Source organism: Camelus bactrianus, chromosome 3, assembly GCF_048773025.1.
Source record: "Camelus bactrianus isolate YW-2024 breed Bactrian camel chromosome 3, ASM4877302v1, whole genome shotgun sequence".
In the NCBI taxonomy this organism is placed as follows: Eukaryota; Metazoa; Chordata; class Mammalia; order Artiodactyla; family Camelidae; genus Camelus; species Camelus bactrianus.
In genome coordinates this window covers 85,965,032-85,973,603 of record NC_133541.1, presented here as the reverse complement: position 1 = coordinate 85,973,603, position 8,572 = coordinate 85,965,032, and positions in this window count along the sequence as shown.

Here is an 8,572-nt window from a genome sequence, read left to right as displayed (position 1 = left end):
TTGTGCTGAATCAACAGGATATCCATGTGAAACAAACCTCAACTTCTACCTCATACTTTACCCAAAAGTATTCTTAGATGGACCATAGACCTGAACATAGAGCTAAAATTATAAAGCTTATAGAAGAAAATATGGAAGTAAATCTTGTCAATTTGGGCTAGAAAGATTTCTTAGGATGCAAAAAGAAAAAAAATTGATCAAATAGATTTTATAAAAATTAAAAACTCCTGTTCTTCAAAAAACATTAAGAAAATGAAAAGGTAAGCCCATGGACAGAGAAAATACTTGTAATACATATGTCTCACAGAAGTCTTGTTTCCAGAATGTATTAAAAAAATCCTCTTATACCTTAATAATAATAATATAAGAAAAAATGGGCAAAAAATTGAATACATATTTCATAAATGAGTAGCACACAAAAAAAACAGCACATAAAAGATACGTTCAAAATCATTAGTCATTAAGGAAATGCAAATTAAAATAACAATGAAATACCACTTCATCCCAATGAGTAAAATGGAAAAAGATTGATATATCAAGGGTTGGCAAGAATGTGGAACAATGGGATCTCTGTATGTGCTGGGGATCCCCATATGTGAATGTAAAATAATACAACTACTTATAAAAAGATTTGACAATTTCTTACAAAATTAAACACGTACCTTACTCTAAAGATGCAGCAATTCTACCCCTAAGTATTTCTCAAAAAACAAAACAAAACAAAATACATCCATAGAATAACTCATAGATGAATACCCATAGCAGCCTTATCATAATAGCTCCCGTCTGGAACACAAACAAACAAATAAACAAACTATGTCATGTCCATAGCATGAAACACTACTCATTATGAAAAACAAATGAACTGTTGATTGAGCAACAACAAGGATGACTCTTACAGACATGCTGAGAAAAGAACAGACACAAAAGGTTATCTGCTGAGTCAAAACTACCATGAGGTATCACCTCACACCAGTCAGAATGGCCATCATTCGAAAGTCCACAAACGATAAATGCAGGAGAGGCTGTGGAGAAAAGGAAACCCTCCTACACTGTTTGTGAGAATGTAGTTTGGTGCAGCCACTGTGGAAAACAGTATGGAGATTCCTCAAAAGACTAAAAATAGACTTAACATATGATCCAGCGCTCCCACTCCTGGGCATATATATCCAGAGGGAATCTGAATTCAAAAAGATACCTGCACCCCAATGTTCATAGTAGCACTATTTACAATAGCCAAGACATGGAAACAACCTAAATGTCCATTGAAAGATGACTGGATAAAGAAGTTGTCGTATATTTATACAATGGAACGCTACTCTGCTACAAAAAAGAATAAAATAATGCCATTTGCAGCAACATGGATGGCCCTGGAGACTGTCATTCTAAGTGAAGTAAGCCAGAAAGAGAAAGAAAAATACCATATGATATCACTCATATGGGGAATCTAAAAAAATAAATAAATAAATAAGACAAACGAACTTATTTACAAAACAGAAGCAAATTCTCAGACATAGAATACAAACTTATGGTTACCGAGGGGAAGAAGGTGGGAAGGGATAAATTGGGATTTTGAGATTTGCAGATACTGACTGGTATATATAAAATAGATAAACAAGTTCATACTGTTTAGCACTGGGACCTATATTCAATATCTTGTAGCTTATGGTGAAAAAGAATATGAAAACAAATATATGTACGTTCATGTATGAGTGAAGCATTGTGCTGTACACTAGAAATTGACACACATTGTAAACTGACTTATACTTCAATAAAAAAAGAAAAAAAGAGGATATTTGCTGTATAATTCCTACTTATATGAAGTCCTAGAGCATATAAAACTAATCTATGTGAAAAAAATCGGAACTGTGGTTTCCTGGGGCAGAGGTGGAGTGGGCTCATGGGGACTTCATGGAATGATGGAAATAGTCTATATCTTGATTGTGGTGCTGATTACAAAGGCATATAGATTTTTTAAACTTCATCAAACTATGTACTTGATGTTGTGCATCTTATTTTGCATAAATTATATCTCAATAAAGTTGATTTACTTTTTAAAGAATCTTCCTGCCTCAAAGTAACAAAATAGGTACTTTTTAAAAATTAAATAAAGATTGTCCCTTTTTCCGTGTTTAGGGAAAACACCCGCATGATTGTTTACTTATAATATACAATTGTAATATGTAGTCTTTGTTTACTTTTAAATTCTAACGTCCAAGTACCAAACAGTAACAACAGTTATCATCTGCTTAGTGCCTAACATAAGCTAGATTCTCTGCCATATACTTACAAACATTTCATCCTCACAACAATCCTGCGAGCTAGGTCTGATTATCTTTATTTTTGGCTGAGAAACCTGAGTCTTTGAATAGTTTAATTTGTCCAAGAACTCTGTTAATAGTGGAGGTAACAGTTATCCAAGGACTGTCTGTCTCCATCACCCAGTCAACTTGTACGTCAACACTCATCCCAAAGCCATTTACCCATAGGCACTAGCTAGATGGTCATTGCTAGTCTACTCATTTAATTGTCCTGGCCACAATCTCCTTGTTATGTAAACTTCAGTGAGTTACTAAGACTAATTTTCCAATAATTAAAACAAAGAAAGAAAATGAAAGAGACTAATACTTTCTTTCTTTCCACTTCGCATGGCAAGAGTTAATATGGTGTTTGTAACAGGGTAAACCTGGGGTTCAAAATCTAGCTCTGCCAATTTTTAACTGAGCACGTTGCTTAATCTATCTAAGTTTCCAGTTTTATATCCATAAAATGGAAGTATTAAAAACCATCTCACAGGGTTGCTGTGAGGATAAGATGAGGTAATGCATTTAAGCACTTTGCACTGTGCCAGGAACATAGCAAATGACAAGAAATAGAAATGCTTGTTATTAATGAGAGGACAGGTATTGTCCTTTAAAGGGGGTGATTGAGTTGCTTATTTTTATTACTGCTTATTTCCTTATTATATTCTTCCTCTACTGAGGATCCATTTAACAAGCTTGAAAAGGCACCATGTATTCAGCTCAATTATTTGGGCATGAGGGATTCCTCAGTCACAGATCATTGTGACACTGTATACATTCATTTAAGATTTTCACTTAATATGCATTTAACATTTTCATTTAATCAATTCATTTAAATTTTCAAATATGTCAGTGCATTATAGGCTCTTGCACTAATTATTTGCGAAAACTTATACAGACGGTTGAGAATAAAATATAAAACATATGTCACTGGCAGAAAAGCCTGTCTTGTTCCCATAAGTATATCAGAATAGTGGTCAAACTGTTTAGTTCCATTATGTAATGGTACCTATAGGAGACAGAGTTCTCACAGACTTTATGAGGTTCAAATTTTCTTTTTTTACCTGACAGCTTCTGGAAAGGATGACTGTGATCCATGAAATAGTTGAAATGTAGGAAAAGAAAGTAAACCTATAATGAAAATATGAAAATGAATATATGTACATACATATATGTATGAACTAACCTATTATGCTGTACACCAGAAATTGACACAACACTATAAACTGACTATACTGCAATTTAAAAAAAAAAAGAAAGAAAAGAAAATATGTAGAAGCCAAAGAATCTCATGTTTACAACAATGTACTAACTATATAACTAACTGGGCCTGCTTTAAAAGGCTCTCATAGCTCTAAGAGCCATTGTATAAAAGTCTTTGATTCTTTGCATAAGGGGTTACCTAATCAAGAAGTAAGACGGTAAAATGAGCAGTATTCTAGTGATAGCAGAAAGAAAAAGAATAATTTTTCTCAAGCTGATCTCAAGCAATGATTAGGAAACAGGTTTTCACATTTAGAGCCCCATCAAAAACTTTCTTCACTCTGCCTCTACTCCAAGTATCAGTGAGGCTGATGCCAGGAAGAGCCGAGAAGCAGCAAATAAGGAAGGATGTGGACCAAGGAGCACACCTTATTGTATCAATTAAAAACAGGAATAACCCTGGTACACTTCACGGCATGAAGAACAGTTGGCTTTTTGTCACTGGACCATCAGGCCCGATCAAATCACTTGGACTTCACTTGTAGGCAGTTTTGCCAATTGGCTGACCATTGATTTTTGTTTCAATACAACCAAATTACTTTGAACTCTGATTCACTGAATTTCACCCATTCTCCTATCATAACTTCACCTCTTCTCATTTTCTTATTTTGTTATAGTGACTAACATTATTTACTTAATCACATAAAATGAATATGCATTAAAGACTCTAAAAAGAAATACTTTTCCATTCCCTAGGGTTAAGCACTTTTCCATTCCCTTGGTGGCCCAAGGGGATGGGTAACCAAATAAGATATATTTAAAATTCATTATTTCTGGAATTCTTCTACCCAGTCTGTTTACACATTTTTTTTTTTCCATTTCAGTCTTGACACAGAGACAAGTGTGTACCAACTGTCTACTTTTTATATTTGGGTGAGTACCTGGAAGTGGTATGTGGCAGAAGACAAGAAGTAGAGAACACAAAACATTGTTAACTTCAAAACTAACTTACTCCTCTCCTCCATTTTACCCCAAGTAAAAAGACTTCTGGTTCACTCTGTTCCCCTTTCTAAATTACTTTAAAACAAACAAAAACATGCTCAGTATCTCCATTCACCTCTCAATTCATCTACCTTGTGACAGATATCATACCTACCTCTTATTTCAATTATTTCTCACACATTTCCAACTTCCCACTTTGTTTGTTAATTGTATTGTCTGCAACGTCTTCAAACTACATGGCACCAAAGCACATATGAGCATTTTTAGTCTTTACCAATAAACAACGTTTGTATGAGCCTCCTCAGCCCCAAAGTAAAGAATCTGTTCTCAACCCAGAGTCCTTTGACTATGGCCTTAGTGTTTGTGCTTTGATCATTCAGTGGCACTGCTGTTTGGCTTGGGCTTTCTGCACAACTCTACTTTTCCATTTGTATGAATTATCTCACAAATATAAATATAGCTTACAAATATCAGAACACAGCCTTATGACTACTTTTACTTCCTGATCAATGGGCCAGACACTGCAGTTTAAATTCTTGATACTGAGAGCCTAGAATCTTAAAAAAAAAAAAAAAAGCATCATTCCACCTCTTGTCCTCTTATGCTGTATCGCTATATAATGCAGAAATGTCCACAAAAAGAGTTCTAGGTCAAAGTAGAATCAGCTCTGGAGCCTACTAAAGCTAAAAGCAAAAGTATCTTGATGTAGCTATGGTTATTATTATTATTAATGATTATTTCAGTGTTGAGTAGAAGGAACTGTAGTTTCTCCAATTTTGTGAACAGAAAGCATAATGTGTGCCTAGACTGTCTCCTGTAGAGCTGGCAAACACTTCCCATTGTCCCCAATGTGCTAGCCACATGTTTGTTTTCAGCTGGCTGAGTCTTAAGAGTTTGGAGAAAGTGGAAGAGAGAGAAAACCAACTCGATTTCATGAAGAAGTACTACAAAGGGTAATGTGTTTTTGTCCTCCTAAAGCAGTATGTGTGTGTTTAAAAGAAAATAAGTGGTGCACACATTACTATTCTAGTTAGTTATTTTGTTCTCATAAGACCGTTTTAAGTCTGTTAGAGCAAATATGAAAAAAATGTACTTTATTCAGCTATAAATTGATAGTGAATCAACTGACATTCATTGAGTGCTCAGGTATGCAAATCACCATTATGATTTACTATACTTCAGAGTATAACTGTTCAAGAAATATTTGTGAAGCAAATAAATGTATATCAAATTTCTGACGGGAAATATGTAAAAAGAGAAAATGGTAGTCTGTAGACTCACACAGAATACATCCAAAGTTTTAAAGTCCGAGTAAAGGAGTTATTCAATTAAATATTAATAATCACGAGGAAATATTATAGTGAAAGTAATGAAAGTAACTGGAATTTTTTGGATATTCACAAAAATAAGAGATTTTAAAACTAGGAAAAAATACTTTACAAAGGATATGGGTTAATCCTTGAATCCTACACATAACTAAGAGCCAGGAAAAGTAAGTCAGCTGTCCAAAGATACATAGCTTTTTAATGCAAATACCAGGATTGGAAACAAGAGTATTTTATCTAAGATCCACGGAAAAACTTTCTACCCCACGACTAGGGGCCACTCTGGTCTGCCACTCTGACAGTCTGAACCCCATAGCAGAGGTCTTCCCTCAGCAATGTGTGGTCAAGCCCTAGCAGTTGTGGGCTTCTTTTTTGTGGGGAATGAGCTGTTTACGGTGAATACAGAGCATTTTTCAGTTGAGAGAAAATTATACTGTCTCCCTTCCTGCTTCTCCTATAATTTGGCCTGTCCATCCAAATTATATACACCTGCTTCTTCTTTTTACTCCATCTTCGTTTCATGGGTTTGGGGAATTGAGTAGTGAAGTTCTGTAGCAAGTCTATAAAATGGTAGCTAGAGATGTCTGACCTTTGTACAGATGGATGGCACTGTTGACCGGTCATTCATGGGGTCTGCACTTGAATTTTTATCTTCATCGTTTTAGTACTAGATTTGGCAATCCACTGGCAAGCTTCCATCCAACACACCTTTGTGACCAAGGATGCTGTGTGGTTATGGGCAGAGCAAATCTAACTTGATGCACTAACAGCCATACCCATCACCCTGGATTCAGGATCATGAGATCTGATGAGCTGAGAGAACTAGCCAAGCCCCTTCAGTATCAGTCAGGGTTCTTGAGAGGCAAACAATAGAAATGGACTCTGACCACAATGAGCCACAAAGGAATGCAGGGAAAAATCAATGGAAAAGCTAAAGAACCAGGTCTTGGAAGGTACTGGCCTAAGACAGCTTAAGGGGAATTGATGCAGGAAAATGGATGTGGGGCATGAGGGCTGTGTCCCAGGTCTCGGTTGAGCCCCTGGGACGTGCCCCGCCAAGTGTGGGTCCTTGGCTTTGCACAGTAAAGAATTCAAGAGCAAGCCACTGTTGAGTGAAGGTAGATTTATTCAGAGAGATACATTGAAAGGCAAAGGAAAGGCCACGAGGTGTGGGGGTTGGGTGCTTAGATTAAAAGTAGGTACACACTCCATAGACCGAATGTGGGCCGTCTCCGAAGAGGGAGAGAAAAAGGCCCCGCGAGGCTCCGTGTTGCTGGTTTTTATGGGCTTGGTGGTTTCATATACTATGTAAGTGGAAGGACCAGTTTAAGCAGCCTGGGGAAGGGGCTGGGATTCCCAGGAAGTTGGCCATTTTCCACTCGTTGACCTTTTGTGGCTAGCCTTGGGACTGCCATGGTGCCTGTTGGTGTGTTATTCACCATGTTAATATATTACAGTGGGCGTATAATGAAGCTCAAGATCTACTAGAAGTTAAATCTCTCACCATCCTGAGCCTCAAGGCCTACTAGGGGTTGAATCTTTCACCATTTTGATGTTAATTTGCTGTGGCATTCTTTGAATGGCTGTGCCCTGCCCCCTTCCTGTCTCAGAATCTGCATAGCAAGAACTCATAGAAACTTTCTTTAGTAGTGGAAAGAGTGGGTTCCAACATTTCTGACCCTTGTGTATTTCTACTAAAGATCTGAATTCTAGGGGTATGATTCCATTAGTTGTGCTTGAATCTCAGGACCACTGCTTGAAGTAGGGGAAGTTTCCAAAAGGGAAACACAGCTGTTATTAACAGAAAAAAAAAAAGTGAAATGGGTGCTGAGTAGTCAAATTAGCAGACATTCACCACACCACAAAACGTGGGGATTAAACATGGAGAGACAGAGAGCAACACTGATGAGTGAATATCAAAGTATATCTAGACAATAGCCCAATGATGAGACCAATAAAAAGGTTAATCAAACCTGGTTTTGAGTCATACTTTTAGATCAAGCTGTTAATTTTTTTTCTTTGAAATGTTTCCAGCACTGCCCAAACCCTGAATGGTATGTGATAACTGGCCCATTAAGTATCTCTTTCCAGTCAGCATTACCTGCCTCCTATCCACAGCCTTCTCTTCTGGCCACTCCCACTCCTTTCTCTTTACCAAAATCTGAAACCCAAGGCTTTTTCTTCAGCAACCTCTTTGTTTAGATTGGAAGATCAATCAAACACCATAGGATTCTTTACTGACTTTCCAACATTTAACAAATGGTGACCTAATTTTTTTTAAATCCGGTCAAACCTCTTTATTAATGCATAAAGAGAAAAAAGTCAGATGAAACGCTTACTTGAAGCTGCCTTCTTAGTGCTCTCTTACGCAGACTTGCTCTAGCCCCCTTTACTGAAACCTCCTGATAGACACTGTGGAAATGAAAGATAGGTCTCCACTTCTATCCAAAGTACAAATCAGGCCGGCATTTTGAAGAGAGACAGGTTTATTCATCACTTCAGCATTAGCTGGCTTTGTTTCCTGTAATATTTCACTTTTGGTTATTAAAATATTCATTGTAGGAAATAAATTTGTAACCCATTTCTCATATTACCTACACACAGAAAAAACAAAATTTGATATCCTGGGTCTTACTTGCTGAGGGCGCTTCCCATAAAAGCGAGGAGTGTGCATTGGGAAATTTGTGTGGTTAACTCCTTACAGATAAACGTTAGTCACAATCCTCACTCTGCCCCCCC